Consider the following 20,647-nt stretch of genomic DNA (forward strand, 5'->3'; position numbering starts at 1 on the left):
TATACAAGTCGCCCGATATATTAGCTGGCCGATATATGGACTTCTTTTTTTCCCAAAATCGGCTGACATGAGGAATTATATTAGGTGATATATTGCGTTTGAGTGATTATCGTTCCTATAAAGGTTAATCGATATATTTGCTAGCTGCGATATATCGGGCTGGTATGTTGATTTTTTTTTTCAAGATCGGCCGAGATCAGCCAATATATAACCGATAAAATGGCATAACTGTTATGTTCACTGTTTGGGTGGTGATGATTCTTATAAAATTTGACCGATATATCGGGCCGATATGTGGATTTTTTTTCCCGAAGATTGGCTGATATGAGCCATTAGAATAGGATAAGTTATGGTCACTGTTTGCGGGATTATCGCTCTTTAAAAAGTTAACCGATATACTTGCTGGCTGATATATCAGCCCGATATGTGGATTTTTTTTTCAAGATCAGCCGATATTAGACAATATATAACCGATATAATAGCATAAATATTATGCTCGCTGTTTGGGTGATGATCATTCTTATAAAAGTCGCCCGATATATTAGCTATATTGGGCCGATATATGGACTTCTTTTTTTTCCAAAATCGGCTGACATGAGGAATTATATTAGGATAATATATTCCGTTTGGGTAACTATCGTTCTTATAAAGGTTAATCGATATATTTGCTGGCTGCTGTATCGGGCTGGTATGTTGATTTTTTTTCAAGATCGGCCGAGATCAGCCAATGTATAACCGATACAATGGCATAACTATTATGTTCACTGTTTGGGTGGTGATGATTCTTATAAAATTTGCCCGATATATCGGGCCGATATGTGGATTTTTTTTTTTCCAAGATTGGCTGATATGAGCCATTAGAATAGGATAAATCATGTTCACTGTTTGGGGGATTATCGCTCTTCAAAAACTTAACCGATATATTTGCTGGCTGATATATCGGGCCAATATGTGATTTTTTCCGCCCAAGATCGGCCGATATCAGCCAATATATAACCGATATAATAGCATAACTTATGTTCACGTTTGGCTGATGATCATTCTTATGAAAGTCGACTGGTATATTAGCAGACAGATTTATCGGGCCGATATGCGGCTTCCTTTTTTTTCCCAAGATCGGCTGATATGAGGTAATATGATAGGATTGTGATGGCGGACCAATATACCGGCCGATATTTGGCTGTCTTTCTTTCAAGATCTGCTGATATGAGGTAATATAATAGGAGAACGGTTATGTTCACTGTTTGGGTGGTGATCATTCTTATGGAAGTCGACCGACATATCGGGCCGATATATGGATTTCTTTTTTCCACGTTCGGCTGACACGAGGCAATTTATCATGATAACTTTTACTCACTGTTTGAGTTATTATCGTCAAATCTATATATCGGGCTGGTATGTGGATTTTTTTCAAAATCGGCCCATATCAGCCAAAATATATATAACCAATAAAATACCATAACTGTTATGTTCACTGTTTGGGTGGTGATCATTCTTATAAAAGTCGGCCGACATATCGGGCTGATATATGGATTTCTTTTTTCAAAGATCGGCCGATATCAGCCAATATAAAACTGATGTAATAACATAACTGTTATATGTTCAATGTTTGGGTGATGAATATTCTTATAAAAGTCGACTGATTTAATGGCGGACCGATATATCGGCCGATATTTGGCAGTCTTTCTTTCAAGATCGGCTGATATGAGGTAACATACTGTAATCGGATAACAGTGAAGTTCACTGTTTGGGTGTTCTTTCTTTTCTCCATGCTCAATGTGGTACACACAAGCACACAGGACAGAGGTTAAGTCAACTTTAATCCATTTTAACTGGCTGCAAGTGTTGTTTAGTTATTGCCATCACCTGTTATGTGCCACAAGTAAGGAACAGGTGCTGTTAATTACACATATTAGAGAAGCATCACATGATTTTTCAAAGGGTGCCAATTGTTTTTGCCGGCCCATTTTTGAAGTTTTGTGTAAAATGATAATGATTTTTTTTCCCCATTCTCGTTTGTTTTTTAATTGCAAGCAAATTAAATGAAGATATTACTACCAAAGCATTTGTGATTGCAATCATTTTCTGGGACAAATTGGGCATTATCTGACAGAATTGCAGGGGTGCCAATACTTTTGGCCATTAGTGTATTAATTGTGATTTTTCAACACTTTGTAGCCAGTTTCACTCAAGGAAGTAGCAGAATACAAATTTAACCGGTAATATATACATTTACTGTATATACTGTAATAAGTGTTTCCAACATAACGTGTTGTAAAAAACAAATTACATCGGCCTCAAATATCAGCTTACAAAATCGGCTTTAGATAACGGCAATTGGCTGATTTTTTTATTTAATCTGTATCGGCGTTTGAAAATACCATATTGGTCGACCATGCATTTCCAAACTTTCTAACACCTTTTTAAGTGGAGTGCAAGTGGCGTGCTAGGGGCCTCCAGTGATTGACGTACCACGCCTTCGCACCTGCCAAATAGTGCACATAATCGTAAATAAACACAAGCCAGGTCTTAACACGCCGTCTGTCGGTCATCCACAACCACGCTACGTTGACGTTTTTTCAAATGTGACAGTTTTACCCCACTTAACCAAAAACACGCAGACCACCAATAGCCACCCCTCCCTCTCGTTGAATCGCCTCTGCCAAGACGTGGAATTTTTAAGACCTTGAAAATTCTCCGGCAAACTGCTGCATATTCCCCGAAAACCACGGGCCCTGGTACCATGTAATTTACGCAGCGTGCTTTTTGGACCTTAGAAGCAGCCAGATGTGTCTGCGAGTACAGTATGTGTACGTAGGGCCTCCCGTAGCTTCGAAATTGTGTGCGTGCGTGTTATTTACAGGTAATTGGTGCTTGTCCAAACACATCTTTCACATGTATACGCACGCAAAAATGTAAGGGTTATGCAACACATACATATTTCTTTTTAAAAAATAGCATCATCAGCATGATAACAGAGTGTGTAAGCTACACTTAGGGATAATAAGGACGCCACAGGTGGCTCTGAAACAAGGAAATGCAGCTATAAACTCCAGTGATTTGACTATAAAGCACCAGGTGATAGACTGGTCCCTTAACTCATTGCTTTCAATGGGCAGGGAAAGCTCATGTTTCACTGCCTTTGACAGTGCTAGACGTCCAATCCTGAGAGGCTTTGGAAGTCTAGCGCCATAATTGGCAGCCAATGAGTTAATTGTTTTTAGTGTTATAGTTGTTTTTTGACAAAAGAATATTAGCTTGTCATTTTTTACCAAAATAACGAAGACACAGTAATAGACTGATCCCTTGACTGGGACATTTGTGATTTAGTTCACCAAGGTAAACACTTATGCCTGTCTAATATGAAATTAAAATGATGCTCCAGGTGATGGATACTTTCCTTACAGCACCCCATTTTAACAATTTTTCTCAGTACTGCTCCAGCATTGACTTTAAACCGATCCTAGGCGGCTTGCAAAGATATTTACCTCTCTGCCATTTGACAGTATATCCCTTAGTTGCTAGTTGTATCATTGCCTTGTTTTTCCGTTCATCTGCCTCTCACAGCAGTTTTCCCTCAGGTTGTTTTTTTTTTTATTGATCCCCACCTACTGTCACAGAGACTTTTGTGTCTCCCTTTTCGCGATCGCGTGTTTTTTTTTTTGTGTTCAATAAATAAACCCTTAAACGCTATACCTGTGTCATTGGTATCTGCTTTCTTCCGCATTCGTGAACCGTAACAGATTTGTTGGTTTTCATCTGAAGACTGACTGCAGCTAATAGATCGAATAGATCTTTATAAGGAAAATCATGACTCCAACATCTCGCGGAAGTCAAGTCCTGTGGTCTACGCGCTCGTCTGTCGTACGGGAAATTAGAGTTTGAATCCCGCGTGAGACCTTCATTTATTTGCGTTTGCTGCTCGTTTTGTAAAATATTGACAGTGCTTTCATGCTCATCACTTTTCCGCTCAGGTTCAAATTGGAAGGGTAGAACCGACAACATGTTTATGCTGCTAAAGAGTGACACTGTGGAAGACCGGCAGCGACGCCCAGAGTGCATTGCATCATCAACAACAATGGCGACCTACAAGTTAAACTAATTTTATAAATGTTTTTAAAACTAAAACATTGAGAGGGGTTTTAATTGCAAATTATTAGAACTCATACTAACTTCTATCTTTTAGGAATTACATTAAAAGATGCTCCAGGTGATAGACACCTTCCTGACGTTTTTACCGATTTTCCTCAATGATGCTCCAGGTAATAGACTTCTCCATTGGCTATATTTTGACTGAATTACAGCCTATCTCCAGGTGATAGTCTGCTCCCTTGAGACATTTTTAACTGATTTTATCTTGAAGGTCCTAATGATTCACTGCTCCCTTGGCTGTATTCATTTTGACTGGAAACTCCAGGTGATATACTACTCTCGTCATTGTATTTTTGCGTATGCGTGTAATTATATGTGTGTTTTAGACACATTTTTGTGGGGGAGGGGGGTATTAATGATATTTTAAGACTAATTTAAATATGAAGAACTAGACTTGATTTGTCCGTTTTTAACGATTTGAGCCCAGTTGATAGTTTGCTCCTTTTACTGCACTTAGAACAATTTAAAAATGATTTAACCATGACTCTCCAGTTCATAGACCTTACCAGCATTTTTTTTTTTTTCCCCAAACTTCCAGGTGATAGACTGCTCCCCTGACTGTACTTTTTGGCTTATTATTGACTATTCTTTTAAACATTTAAATAGTGCTACAATGATTAATCGATTAACCCGAGCAATTCGATGTGGAAAACAGCTTTGAATCAAATTTTGCTGCTTTTAGTATTTGTTTACTTTGAGTGGCGTTGTAATGGTTTGTTTTGAAAGTGTTTGCATTTAGTTTTATTGACTTGGGTGGAAACGCTGTCCTCTAGTGGCAAAAGTGGATATGACACAACTCATTTAACATGGCTGATTCCAACTGCTCCCTGTTAAGACCAACATAAGATAAGTCTTTGTTTGAGCTAATTTTTTTAATGCATTCGTAATTTAGTTTATAGGTATATTAAGCTGTTTTTTTTGTGGAAATACGTGTTTGAACCATTCATTAAGATGATTGTACAAAACAAAATTTAAAAATTAGCATTTTATAGCATTTAAGCTAGCGGACTTTTGCTACACTTTACAACAGTAAATATAACTCATTTAACATGGCTGATTCCAACTGCTCCCCGTTAAAACCAACATAAGCCAAGTTTTTGTTTGAGCTAATGCTTTTTTAACGCATTCGTAATTTAGTTTATAGGTATATTTAGCCAATTTTTGTGGGAATATGTGTTTGAACCATTCGTTAAGAGGATTTTTTAAAAATCATTTGCATTTTATAGCATTTAAAAAGCTAGTGGACGTTTGCTTCGTTACCCTCAAGTAGCAACAGTAAATATAACTCATTTAACATGGCTGATTCCAGCTGCTCCCTGTTAAGACCAACATAAGGTATGTTTTTGTTGAAGCTAATATGTTTCTTTATGCATTTGAAATTTACTTTATAGGTATTTTTAGCCTTTTTTGTGGGAATATGTGTTTGAACCATTTGTAAAAGGTTTGTAAAAAATAAAAATAAAAAAATTAAATAAAATAGAAAAAAAATTAGCATTCTATAGCGTTTAAGCTGGTGGACTGTTGCTACACTACCCTCGGGTGACAACAATAATTATGATATAACTCATTTAACATGGCTGATTCCAACTGCTCACTGTTAAGACGAACGTAAGCTAAATTTTTGTTTGAGTTAATGTTTTTTTTAATGAATTCGTAATTTAGTTTATAGGTATATCTAGCCATTTTATGTGGGAATATGTGTTTGAACCATTCATTAAGAGGATTTTAAAAAAAACAATCATTCGCATTTTATAGTATTTAAAAGCTAGTGGACATTTGCTACATTACCCTTGAGTAGCAACAGTAAACATAACTAATTTAACATGGCTGATTCCAGCTGCTCCCTGTTAAGCAAAATATAATATACGTTTTTGTTTAGGCTAATATGTTTTTTTTATCTTTATGCATTTGTAATTTATTTTATAGGTATATTTAGCCGATTTTTCCCGGAATATGTGTTTGAACGATTTGTTTACAGCATTGTAAAAAAAAAATTTTTTTAATAAAAAAAAATTTAATAGCATTTTATAGCATTTAAGCTAGCAGACTTTTGCTATGCAAGTTAGCTAATTGTTCTTTTGTTGTACTTAGATCCTCATTTTTTAAATACGGTTTGAGGCTCAGCTCAGGTATTTTAATTTATTTTTTTGATGAAAGTTCCACTTTGTATTCAAATTTAATGCTCTTTTAATAGTGCAATCTCAGCAAGCCTTTGTTCTACATCTCCTAAAATTTATTCTGCAATGCATTAAATGTTCCTAGTTTGATTACTCAATCATTCGAACTAGTTAGTTGATAAATTAATTGACTACTAAACTAATCGATAGCTGCAGCCCTGCCCTACATTTAAAAACAAAGCTCTAGCCTTGACTGTCAATTTCTAGTGATTATATCCCAGCTGATACTGTTTCTTTAACTGTACTTAAAACATTTTAAAATGATTTGACCATGACTCCAGTTGATAGACTTCTCCATTTAGAGTAATATGAAGTTCCAAGTAATACACAAATTTTCCTATATTTCCGAAGCCCCTACAGCTATATTATGATGTTTTTCCTATAATATGTAATTAAAGTTAAGGTTTTGAAAAGTGGGTGGGGAGCAAGGCGTGCCAATGTTTGGGATGCCCTGTCTCGCCTCCCTTTACGTGGCCAAACCATTTGGCCTAGATGCTTTCGAGTGGGGGGCTTTCCTGTCTATCACCCCCGAAAAGTAGCTAAAACAAACCGTTTTCGGCGGTCCAACTCACCCCGCTACATGCCGAAGTGTGCCGGGGCGACTTTTCTCCGCGTCGTTCTTTCCCTCACAGCAAAAACATAATCCGCATCCAATTCGGGTTAGGATTCCACATGGAACGCGGGATTTGTCGCGGGACTCTCGGAGGCGGTTAAATCACTCGTGCAGATTCCATTCGGTGGTTGAATCCCGAAAAAAGTTTTCAGCATGCGCAATTGGGAGTCGAGCGATAAGAAAGGGATGGAAATTTGTCACGAGTGTGCGCTAAACTTGGGAAAAGAGCGGCGACGCGGCGGTCTTGTGCGGGAGGGACGCCTTTGCTAGGCTAAGTGGAGGAGCCTTCAGACCACAGGAGCCCCCGCTTGCCCCACTGGGGCGTTCTGGACACCAGGGGGCGGGGTGGGGTGATGCCTTCACGATGCCTCTCATAATATCGGAAGGAAGGGAACTTGAGCAAAGTTGACAGTTTGAATGAACTCTTACATGCAGCAGTTGTGATTTTTTTTTTTTTTTTTTTTATAATTTAATTGAATTTGTATAGGACAGGGATCTTAAACATGCGTTCCGGGGGCCGTTTGGGGCCCACGGCACAATATTTTGCGGCCCCCATTTGACATCAAATTGTAGTATTAGTGTGTAGTGTGGTATTGCACGTCTTTTTCGATGGGCAATATTTTTTTTTTTTTTTTAAATAAAATGAATGGTTTTTTTTTTTTTTTTTTTTCGAGAAATTACTTAAGATATGCAAAAAATATTTGCATAAAAAAAGTGATGAGAAAATAATTTAACATTTTAAGTGTAGTTTTTTCAATTATATTGTTTTAAATTAAAAATGATAAAACTTGAAAAATAAATTTAAACAAACTACCACATTTAAATTGAGAAAAAGACTAAAGACAAAAAAAATCTCAAAAATAAACAAATTGTGGCATCAATTTGGTGTTGCCTGCACATATTTTTCAGTGGGAAATAAAAAGAAATTGTCAAAAAAATTAGATAAAAAGAATTATTTTTCAAAAAATGAACCAACTATTTAGTAATTATTAAAAATTATTTGGAAAAAAGCGATGGGTAATGAAAAAATAACTATATAAAAAAAACATTAAAAATCACAGTAAGTTTTGAATTAAATTTAACAATTTTAAATAAGTTTTTTTTTAATTATATTAAGTATTAAATTTTAAAAAATAAAACCTGAAAAATGAATTCAAACAAACTAATACATTTAAAATGATAAGAAAAAGACTAATTTAAACAAATTTAAATATGTGTATTTCGCACTGAGAATTTTGTTTTTCTCACATACCTTAACTCTTTGGATGCCATTGATGGCAACAGACGTCCAACCCATTTTTGAATTGAAAGGAAGCAAGGGGGAAGCAATTGAATGTCAAGCATATATATATATTTTTTTTTTAAATACAAAGAAAATCTCAAGAATAAACAAATTGTAGTATTAATGTGGTGTCACCTGCACGTATTTTTCGGGGAGCAATAAAAAGAAATTGTCAAAAAATATATATATATTTTTTTTAAATTAAACAATTACTTAGTAATTTGTAAAAATTATTGGAAAAAAGCGACGAGTAATGAAAAAATATCAAATAAAATTGATTAAAAATTAAATTTTGAATTACATTTTAAAAATCAATTTTTAAAAAAACATATTAAGTATTAACATTTCTAACAACAAAATTTTCCTCCAAAATTAAAGCCATCTTAAAACAAAATATATTACAAATGCAAAAGATTTTTTTTGTTTGCCTCTCGTATGTTAAAAAAAAACGCAATATTTTTTTTCAAAAACATCCTTTAAAACAATTCAATATGCCTTAAAGCAACGAGCAGAAATACATCAATCACTATATATATAAACACATGAATAAACCATTGCTCGTACGTTTACATTAATACAAAGTAGGGAAAGAAGTTACGTTATTAAAATTCCGAGTTTTGACGAGTACCGCGAAGGCAGCCTCTTGGGGGGCGGCCGTGACATCACAGGGCAGGAATTTGAGGAATGCGGGGCTCCTGCTCCAAGACCTCCTGCTTTCACGCTCTTTCAGGGGCCACGCAAGTGCAACACGCCAGGGACCCTCATACATTGCTTTTAATATTGAATTTAAACTTTATTTGCATTATTTACATTTTTACACAATATTTTCAGGCTTTGTGCAAGCAGTTGTCTCGTTAGGAATGCTTCACTGTAGGAAGTATGGTTCAACTAGCCTGAATAATCTTTGCGACACATTCACTTTGTTTTTAAAATCTGGGATTTTTTATTGCTCAAATTTATTTTTCATCTGTTTATGACTGTCTTCATTGAATTTATATTTACCGATAAGTAAAAATTCAGCATTGCATTTTTGATTTTGTAAAGTGTGTTTCTCTGGACAAACGTCCTCTTAAATATTTGCGAATAAATTATGACATCTAGTGGCCATAAGGCGCACTATCACGTGCAGTACGTACCGTATCGTAAATCAATTTTGAGCGATGGAGATTTTTGTCTCCTGCTGTCTCGTACGTTTTAGTCCGTTTTAATTATTAAAGTGTCCAAGTTTAATTAACCCCTTAATGCCCGAATTTAACATACTGAATAAACATGAAAAATTTAATAATTCTAATTTCAAAATAGAAAACAAAAGAAATTTTATTTGAAAATTTATAACAAAATACTGTGATTGGCTGCCAACTAGTTAATGTTGTATCCTGCCTCCTCCCCATAGTCACCTATGATAAGCTACACTACCCTGAGACCTTTGTGTGGATAAGCAGTCCAGAAGATTAATTTTTTACAATATAAAAATTGAAAAATGACTTTTTTTTTTTTGCTTGTATAAATACATTTTTGAAATATTGATAAATCTTCTTCTTTTCAATTTTAAATAAAATGTTTAATCCTCTACATTTAACTTTATTTCTTAATAAATTGAATCTTTTTACTGATTATTTTTCATATACTTATGTATTCCTTCAATGCTTTACGTATACGGTGATACCTCTACTTACGAGCAGCTATAAGTACGGTACGTTCAGTAAACTGATAGCTGCGAATAGCAGCACATACTGTATTTTTGCCTTTTGTATCCCGAAAATTTTTTCAAAACAAAAGGCAATATTTTCCCGTTGAGGCGTGTCGTCACCTGCAAATTCTGCATGTAAATATGTTTGCAAGGAGATGTTTCACTGTTTTTGTTTAATGTAAATTCAGCCATCAAAGGGTTTAACAAATTTAATTTGCTGTCAATTATTCCGTGATTTAGTCTTGAAAGAGTTAAAAATAAAAACTAAAAACACATGTATTGTGATAATACTGCAGTGGGTAACTCAGTATACAGTCGGGCAAATAAGTATTTAGTCAACCACTAATTGTGCAAGTTCTCCCACTTGAAAATATTAGAGAGGCCTGTAATTGTCAACATGGGTAAACCTCAACCATGAGAGACAGAATGTGAAAAAAAAAAAGAAAGAAAATCACATTGTTTGATTTTTAAAGAATTTGTTTGCAAATCATGTTGGAAAGTAAGTATTTGGTCAATACCAAAAGTTCATCTCAATACTTTGTTATTTTGGCCCTTTCCTCCATGCAGATCTCCTCTAGGGCAGTGATGTTTGGGGCTATCGTTCAGCAACGCGGACTTTCAACTCCCTCCACAGATTTTCAATAGGGTTGAGATCTGGAGACTGGCTAGGCCACTCCAGGACCTTGAAATGCTTCTTACGAAGCCACTCCTATGTTGCCCTGGCTGTGTGTTTGGGATCATTGTCATGCTGAAAGATCCAGCCACGTCTCATCTTCAATGCCCTTGCTGATGGATGGAGATTTTCACTCAAAATCTCTCGATACATGGCCCCATTCATTCTTTCCTTTACACAGATCAGTCATCCTGGTCGCTTTGCAGAAAAACAGCCCCAAAGCATGATGTTTCCACCCCCATGCTTCACAGTGGGTATGGTGCAATTGAGTATTCTTTCTCCTCCAAACACGAGAACCTGTGTTTCTACCAAAAGTTCTATTTTGGTTTCATCTGACCATAACACATTCTCCCAGTCCTCTTCTGGATCATCCAAATTCTCTCTAGCGAACCGCAGATGGGCCTGGACGTGTACTGGCTTCAGCAGGGGGACACATCTGGCAGTGCAGGATTTGAGTCCCTGGCAGCGCATTGTGTTACTGATAGTAGCCTTTGTTACTGTGGTCCCAGCTCTCTGTAGGTCATTCACTCGGGGATTTCTCTGGGAATTTTGCTCACCGTTCTTGTTATCATTTTGACGCCACGGGGTGAGATCTTGCATGGAGCCCCAGATCGAGGGAGATTATCAGTGGTCTTGTATGTCCTCCATTTTCCAATACTTGCTCCCACAGTTGATTTCTTTACACCAAGCATTTTACCTATTGCAGGTTCAATCTCCCAGCCTGGTGCAGGTCTACAATTTTGTCTCTGGTGTCCTTCGACAGCTATTTGGTCTTGGCCATAGTGGAGTTTGGAGTGTGACTGACTGAATTTGTGGACAGGTGTCTTTTATACTGATAATGAGTTAAAACAGGTGCCATTAATACAGGTAATGGGTGGAGCCTCATTGGACCTCTTTAAAAGAAGTTAGCCCTCTTTGACAGCCAGAAATTTTGCTTGTTTGTAGGTGACCAAATACTTATTTTCCACTTTAATTTGGAAATAAATTCTTTAAAAATCCAACAGTGTGATTTTCATTTTTTTTCCACATTCTGTCCCTCATGGTTGAGGTTTACCCATGTTGACAATTACAGGCCTCTCTAATCTTTTCAAGTAGGAGTACTTGCACAATTGGTGGTTGACTAAATACTTATTTGCCCCACTGTATAACCCATTAAGTGAAATGGACGTCTATTGCCGTCAATGTCAGTGAAACATGATTATTTGACGGCGTCCATTTACAGTCCATTTACCGTAATTTTCGGACTATAAGCCCTTACTTGATTCCCTCATTTTGAAGCCTGTGGTTTATTTGTTGATTTATTGTGTTAATAGGTAACACTTTATTTGACAGAGGTGTCATAAGACTGCCATAATTATGACATGACATTATCATGGGCATTAATTAATGTATATGACAGCTGTCATTCGATGTCATCCGACATATTACGTCACTAACTCCATGTCCATGTTTATGTCCAGCTCAGATCTATTAAATCCATTCAAAAGTGAGATCATTTGCGGGATGACATGAAATGATCTGTAATAAGCATTTATTAATGCTCTTGGCAGTGTCATGTCATAATTACGATGGTCTTATGACAGTCTGGCGCCACTGTCAAATAAACTTTTATTAGATACTATAAATAGCCATTGATGAAACAACTGGATCAGTAACTGAAGAAATAATTAGCACAGAACATGAATTTTGATTCTTATTTACATCTGCAGCGCTGCAATGCATGCTAGGAGGCATGTTGGACGACAACAGTGTTGACAGCAGGTGGCACCAGAGGTTGACTATCTCCCTTAAGGGAGCAATATTGGCCAAATGAAGCTTCTTGAAGCAATGATGCTTTGCAACCAAATGGTTCAAAGCTTCATGGTGGTTCATTTGGTCTTATGTCAGTATTATGATGCAGCTGACAAATAAAGTGTTACCGGTTAATATCTTATGGTGTAAATATCCCATAATACAGTAGGACAGCAGTGCGGCTTATCTATGAAAAAATGCCGTTTTTGTGTCGAATTTGGTGGGTGACGGCCATAGGGGGATCTACTATTCAGGCGAAGTAGGCGATTGCCTTAGGGGGCCCCCAACCAGTTGCCCTTGCCCCAAAGTGCAAGGGCTTGGGCCACTGGAGCCAGCAGCACACCCAACTATTCCTCATGTATAATTATGTCAGCATACCAAACAAAAAAAAACAAAAACAAAAAAAAGAAAGCCATTTGAATGCTGCATTTCTATTATCTCTCCCCCACACACACTCACTACAATGGACTGTTCCACGATGACGGACTGAATATGAAAAATGTTAGGTCTAAACTTACTTGTATCTAGCAAAATAATAAAGACCTAGAGGAGGACAAAGACAAGGATCAGACAGGAGACGGAGATACGTTTTTACGCTGACGGCCGTCAGGAGGAAGGTTGATGCGGCTCACAACAAGCCTCTCTGCCCTCCCCCTGAGGAGCGCAGCCTTTTATTGCACACACGTGAGTTTCGTTTAGCTGCTAAGGTATTCTTTACTGAGAACAGAAACCAGAATGAAACATTATGGTAACGTTTACTGAAAACAGAAACCTTACTCTTTTCATTGTGTAAACACTAAAGCACAGGCGAATAAACTGTTACATGAGAAAACATAATCATAACACCTAGTTTTAAACACACATAATTGCTTTATTGTAAATACTGTTATTGTGAATACTGTTAATACTGTTATTGTGCAAAAGCATTAAAGCACATCTCACACAGTCGCTTAGCTTCATTTAGCGCCGTTTAGCTTCGCCGAGCTCCGTTTAGCATCGATTAGCTCCACTTAGCTGTTCGTTAGCTTCACTTAGCTCTTAACTTAGCGAGTTTTTCACGCCACTGAGCTCGCTATTTTTACCGCTCACTTGCTACTTTGCACGTCGACTATCATTTATTTCGAACACATGAGCGAACGTGCTCTCCATGAGAGCAAAGTGCAGTGAGGAAGAAGTTGAGAACAGGCCGCTAATGCCCCTTTTAACTTTCTTCTTCTTCTTCACACCGCACATAAATACACGACAGCACACCCTGTGGCCAAACAATGCAGTACAGTTCCAATCAGTCATACAATAACACTCAACAGCTGGTTAACAGCATTAACAGCAAACGGGGACAAAAAGGAGTTAATCCCACATTCTTCAGAATTAATATTATAATATGTTGACTAAATACTACAGAATACAAATTCTACACTAAGAATAGCTTTCAAATGACACCATGACAAATATGATTGGCAAAGAATAATTATTACAATTATTATACTACTATTATATATAGTAGTAAACTATAATAATAATGCTAGAATTTTTTTTAAGAATTGTTTTGAATAATGGTGGAAAGACAAAGTCATTGTTTTGAATCTGTTCTTTCCATTCTTTTGCACCAGTAAATGCTATCGGCATTTAACCTCATTGTTTATTTGTGAATAATTATTATTATTTTCATGATTATTTGTACTTTGATAAAGAATTTAAGTGTTCCAAAATGGTTGCTAAATTAGTAAAGAATTTTTTTTTTACTAGATTAGTCGACTAATCGTAAAACTAGTCGGCTGACTAATCAGGAGAAAATTTGTCGTTTAGGACAGCCCTAGTGTACCGGAACATATTTCCTCCACACCCTTCTCACCCTTTTAACCCCTGACCCATGAAGAGGGCCCCTGGATATGTTAGCCTTAGGCCCAAAAATTGCCAAGTCCGCCACTGGTGACGGCTTTCAGTCAGGTGTGCATTAAATAGTCTGAAAATTACAGTACATCTGGACAATTGCATTATACTGACTCCTGGTGGCCAAATCAAACACCAGGCGGAGTCACAATGCACATACATCATGATGCACAAATGATCTTTCTCCATTGTATTTATTAGTTTTTTAATCAACTATAATGAAGTGTTCTTTCCTGGATGAATAACACTCATTCCAAAAACACGTGTGGCGCATTGATCACATGTTCCTATACGATGGATGGACCTAATAAAGTTAGTCTGAGACCTTTACTGTACTGTTAATTTAATAGACAAAAGGAATGTATGTCAACAAAACGTAGCTTGAATTCAATACGTGGAAGTGTGAGTGCTTTTCTCATAAATACCATTCACGTTAAAGCGCTCGAACAGAATGTTTTACGAGGAACAACACAGCGATGTTTGAGCAACATGTGCTTCGTTTTACTGCCTGTTTTTTCGCCTTTATGTGAGCCAGTCAAAGTTGGCATTGATCATTTCATTTTAGCTATTGTTTTTCTCATCCGTGAATGGCTTATGATAGCCTTAAGCAAAAATACAGCGGTTTAACGGTATTGCAATTAAAGCACTAAAATGTGTTATTTTTTTAGATGTATGGGTTTTAAAAAAAAAAAAAAAAAAAACTTTTTTTCCATAGAACAGGATTTTTTTTGTGGCTGTGGATTTTTTTTACCCACAGCCACAGCTCAAGTTGCTCAACATTAGAACAAGACACAACATAAAAAGAACTGGACTTAGAAAATATATGATCAAATTGATTTTATGTAAAACACATACCACTACTAGGGTTGGGCATCGAGCATCGATGGGAACCGGTTCTAACACTCCAATGCTCCCGGAATCGTTCGAATTTTTAAATTTCGATTCCTTGTTTCGATGCCCTAATCGCCGAGAGGAAAAAAATTGCTCAAGTTTAAAGACTGATATTTATATAGAAGTTATAATTAGCCCTGTGAGAAGTTCATTTAATTTCAAAAAACATCATTTAATATAAACTGTGCAATTTTTTGGACCCTTTTTTTTTTTTTTTTTTTTTAAATTTGACCCTGCCTCTTAAAAGAATCAAAATCAGGAATCGTTCAGAACCGGAATCGAAATGTGGAATCGGAATTGGAACCGGGATCGTTCAATTTCAAATAGGGCTGTCAAAATTATCAGCTTAAACTTCGCTTGTTACTTGTTTTTTGGTGTTTGGCGCCCTCTGCTGGCGCTTGGGTCCAACTGATTTTATGTGTTACTCCATGAGTGAGCATGGTGTAATTATTGACATCAACAATGGCGAGCTACTAGTTTATTTTTTGATTGAAAATTATACAAATAAAAAAAAAACGAAAACATTAAGAGGGGTTTCTAAGATAAAATTTCTATAACTTGTACTAACATTTATCTTTTAAGAACTACAAGTCTTTCTATCCATGGATCGCGTTAAGAGAATGTTAATAATGTTAATGCCATCTTGTTGATTTATTGTTATAATAAACAAATACAGTACTTATGTACCGTATGTTGAATGTATATATCCGTCTTGTGTCTTATCTTTCCATTCCAACAATAATTTACAGAAAAATATGGCATATTTTATAGATGGTTTGAATTGCGATTAATTCCTTTTTAAGCTGCAATTAACTTGATTAAAAGTTTTAATCGTTTGACAGCCCTAATTTCAAACGATGCCCAACCCTAACCACTACTACTCTTTGTATTAGTTATATGGGGCTTTTCTATAGCAAAAGCCCAGATAGTAACATTTTATTTTTTTAAACTTTTTTTTTTTGAATGGCGTTTCTACGGCGCGCTGCACGGCCCAAACAGTTTCACTGAGCGGCACCGTCCGAATATCAAAACGACCGCAGCTTTCGTGCGACACATGGACTTTTTCAAATGACCCCCAAAAATGTTCCGGGACGGTGAGAATTTGGAAAAAAAAAACTTGACGCCAATGTAAACAGATGCCAAAGAGAACGATGCACATCAATACCATTGACAGCAAGGGCGTAGGTTTGGTCTCAACATTGGTAGGGATGATATAACAGCATACCCAGCATGTACACTTTTTGCTGGGGACGGGGCATTAATAAGACCAAACCGGGTTAATTGGGGTCAGGGCTACATTTCTCACGAATATGAACCTAATTAATTGATAGGCTAAATGATCAATACAATGGGTTAAGCAATTATGGAAAAAAATCTAAATAAGGATGAATCAAACGTTTTACCTTGATTATGATCAATGTGGATTATCTGAAAAAATGTTTGCTAGTTTATTTGTGATTGAAAATTTTACAAATTTTATTAAAACGAAAACATTAAGAGGGGTTTTGATATAAAATTTCTATAAATTGTACTAACATTTATCTTTTAAGAACTACAAGTCTTTCTATCCATGGATCGCTTTAGCAGAATGTTAATAATGTGAATGCCATCTTGTTGATTTATTGTTATAATAAACAAATACAGTACTTGTGTACTGTATGTTGAATGTATATATCCATCTTGTGTCTTATCTTTCCATTCCAACAATAATTTACAGAAAATTATGGCATATTTTAAAGATGGTTTGAATTGCGATTAATTACGATTAATTAATTTTTGATCTGTAATTAACTCGATTAAAAATTTTAATCATTTGACAGCCCTAATTTTAATTAATAAATGAAATGCACTAATATATATTTAGCGTAAAAAGTGTAAAGTCACAACATGCTTTAGCCTTCTTCTAAACCAGGCCGTTTACAAGTTTTTTGACTGTCAACAGTTTCCTGTGAAACACAGACTGCGTCCTGGGACCTTCTCTCTCTATGCAGCTTCTTGCTTACGTTTTTTTGGTTCTATAGTTTCTGGCAGAGTTCACTACATTCCTCACAGTTTAATTAACGTTAACAGTAGAAAACACATGCAGGAGAACCCTTCTCTCTAAGCAGCTTCCTACTTGAGTTCAGCAGGTTAGCAAGTTCGCATAGTTTAAAGTAATGCTAACTTGGATGCAGGTCGGACTTTCAGTAGCAAAGTTAGTGGTGTGTTTCCCACCTCCACAACATTGACGTCTTGTTACATTACTTACAGTGGCTGCTACTGCCCGAAACAAAACTTCCAATATCCCTCCTCTTTGAAGGGGGCGGAGGAAGGGGCATGCTGCGTTTCTGTGTCGGGGCTGGCTGGGTGTGCATCGGGGTGTGTGCGTGTGTGTGTGTGTGTGTGTGTGGGGGTCAAGTAATCAGCCAATCAAACATGCGTTTGAGGGGGGAAAAAATGGACGAGCACATTCAGCAAGTAAAAGGGGGTAAATAAAAGTCTGAGGGGCAGTTTACATAGCGACTCTGCGACACAAAGACGCAATGACTGAGTTGCGGACTCGCCTCGCGTGCATATGGTGTCGGCGAAGACGGAAGGCGAGGGCGAAGACGAAAAATTCTTAATTCTGCCCCCAAAGTGGAATAATCCAATTACGGGGGGTTGAGGGGGGCTCCCTCGGCATGCATATCAAAGGCTCCTGCGGCGCGAGACCGCGCCGTTAACATCAGCACTCGTACACGTCACATTGGACGTGCACAGCGGTGCTACTAAACATTAAAAACAGCAAATATGGCGGTATATCAGCTTTAATTTACTGTTTTAATAATATTTTTACATTAAATATGTTGAACATTTCCATTTTTGTGCCTTTTTGAACAAAAGAAAAATGACATTGCTTCGAGTGGGCGGGGATATTTTTTTCCGGGCTGAGGGAGCTTGGTGGGGTCAAAGTGCATCATTCTCTGTCGCCCAGTAAATCAGCACTGCCCCCTAGGGCCTGGCATGAATACAACATTGTTTTCAGGCGGAATCGCGACATTGTTCAAATGGAGACGCAAATGCAAATGCAAATTTGACATTTTTCGTATTCTCGGAGAGTCGCCATGTAAACGGCCACTGAACATCATGAAAATAATTCACTTAATAATGGAAGGGTCAATTACTGTATATCCTTACAACATAGGAGAAGACAATCTATATAACTGAAGTCATTATATAATGTAAATAAAGTTGCTTAAAAGTTGATGGAGACAATTCAAGCATCCTGAAAAGTTGGTAGTTTTATGTCCCTTTTGTCCCTATACAAACCTATCCCCTTGATTGAGAGCCATGTATGTCAATTCTATCGATGCCAATGTACATGGATTCCATTGACGCGTATGTAAGTCGATGCCTTTGACATCCATGTACGTCCAAATTCCCCTTTCATTGCCAATGGCATTTACATTGCATTGACGCCCATGTACCCCATTGATGTCAATTCTATTGATGCAAATATACATGGATTCCATTGATGCATATGTAAGTTGATGCAATTGACGGCCATCTGTGTCCAAATTTCCTATTCATTTCCAATTGCATTTACATAACATTGACACCCATGTACACGAATGCCATTGACGGCCATGTATGTCCAAATTTCCCATTCATTTTCAAGGGCATTTAAATTGCATTGACCTGACATCACCAGGACATGTCCCAGAAATGTCCTCAGATCAACAGGAAGTGACCTGATATTGTTGATATTGATATTGACTTTTGGTTGCGTAGTTACGAGCGGTAGATTTTTTTAAATTTATTAGTCAAACTGGCCTGATACGGGATCTAAAACGTTGACTTGCTAACTTTTGCTCGCAGTAAAATGTTTTTTTTTCCCCCCAACTTAAAATTTGCAGTTTAGCAGTGTCACACCTCTCTGCCCACATAATTGACGTGCATTCTTTACTAACATTGAATAAATTGACTGAAAAAGAAAAACATCTGATGATAAACACAACTGTAAATAAGTATAAAACTTTATGTATACTTGTGTCATCATTGTTGCATTTGACGTCTATTAAACCGCTACAATAAATGTATACTAGCATAAATTAAATCAAAGAATTTCAAATTAAGCAGAATAAAATGGAATGAATGAATATTATTAACTAGTACAGTCACGAAAGAAAAAAAAATTGAGATGAATAATGATTTGTGCTTCATCAATCAACATAATCTCAACCAAAAAAAAATTGTTGACAAAAGTGGCCTCAGATGAATAAAACATTTAGAACCAGAAAAAAAAATGTTTTTATGAAGTAATTCATCATTTATAAAAGACATGAACATGTGCAGTCCTTGTGCTAGTTCATAGTTCACAGAGGTGCCTTTAAAACTGGTCCTCATCTGTGGCTGCCGTTGCTCAAACCAGACGCAGATGTTATGAATTCAGAAGATCTCGTTAAAAATAAATTTTCAAACATAAAAATAGCTGCTGTAAAGGGCCGGACAGCAGATTTGCACGTTTTTGAAAAAATTACATGTATTAACCATATAATAACCGTGTAAGAAATGTGTAATAACAGAATTAACCATTTACAAACTGTAGGAATCTATTTGGCTCCCTATTATGAAACAGAAAGTACATGTTCACACATCAAAACGCACTATTACGGGTCATAAATGACATAAGGCCACTCACGTCTTAATGACGGATCGATATGAAAATAAACTGAGGAACGCGTCGTGGGATCTTATCAGTCTGGCATCTTAGCAAGAGGGACAACATTCTGAGGCTGATAAGATATTTTATGGACATTGAAGCGATTGCTGGGAATTTTTCCTCAACTATTTGTTTGAAGAGTGAAGAGGGTGTGAACTGAGTTAACGCAGCTTGCAAACTATTTGGCAAAATATTATGGCGCAGGGTCGGAGTGCGGTCATCATTTACTTTAAATAACAGCAGAGTTGTTTGAAATAACATTTTATGGAGCACCGGTTTAATTTTGTAGAGTCAACGAAAATGAGCAAGCATGTAATGACATAGCATGTTTAAAAAGATCAAAAGCTTCATTTTTGGAATACTGTACTGTTTTTTCCCCATACACTTAATATACACAAATCCTCATACATATTATATTTTGATATTACAGCGCTGGCCAAAGGTATTGGCACCCCTGCAATTCTGTCAGATAATGCTCAATTTCTCCCTGAAAATGATTGCAATTACAAATGCTTTGGCAGTAATATCTTCATTGATTTTGCTTGCAATGTAAAAACACAAAAGAGAATGGATTTTTTTTTTAAAAATCATAATCATTTTACCTAAAACTCCAAAAACAGGCCGGACAAAAGTATATGCATCCATTGAAAAATCAGGTGATGCTTCTCTAATTTGTGTAATTAACAGCACCTGTTACTTACCTGTGGCACATAACAGGTGGTGGCAATAACGAAATCACACTTCCAGCCAGTTAAAATGGATTAAATTTGACTCAACCTCTGTCCTGTGTGTACCACATTGAGCATG

General features: G+C 36.6%; 1 protein-coding gene across 2 annotated transcripts in view; it reads right to left on the reverse strand.

Moving 5' to 3' along the window:
• The window catches only part of LOC130908014 (tyrosine-protein phosphatase non-receptor type 14-like), a 123,050-nt gene that overhangs the window by 73,423 nt on the left and 28,980 nt on the right, over positions 1-20,647 (reverse strand). The window contains exon 1 of one of the 2 annotated variants that reach the window (XM_057823601.1): positions 6,902-7,276. The exons of the other annotated variant lie outside the window; for it this stretch is intronic. The gene's annotated coding sequence lies outside the window, so the exon portion shown is untranslated. Of the gene's footprint in view, positions 1-6,901; positions 7,277-20,647 lie in introns of those variants that run through there. 2 annotated transcript variants of the gene reach the window in all.

The sequence above is a fragment of the Corythoichthys intestinalis genome, chromosome 19, assembly GCF_030265065.1.
Source record: "Corythoichthys intestinalis isolate RoL2023-P3 chromosome 19, ASM3026506v1, whole genome shotgun sequence".
Classification (NCBI taxonomy): Eukaryota; Metazoa; Chordata; class Actinopteri; order Syngnathiformes; family Syngnathidae; genus Corythoichthys; species Corythoichthys intestinalis.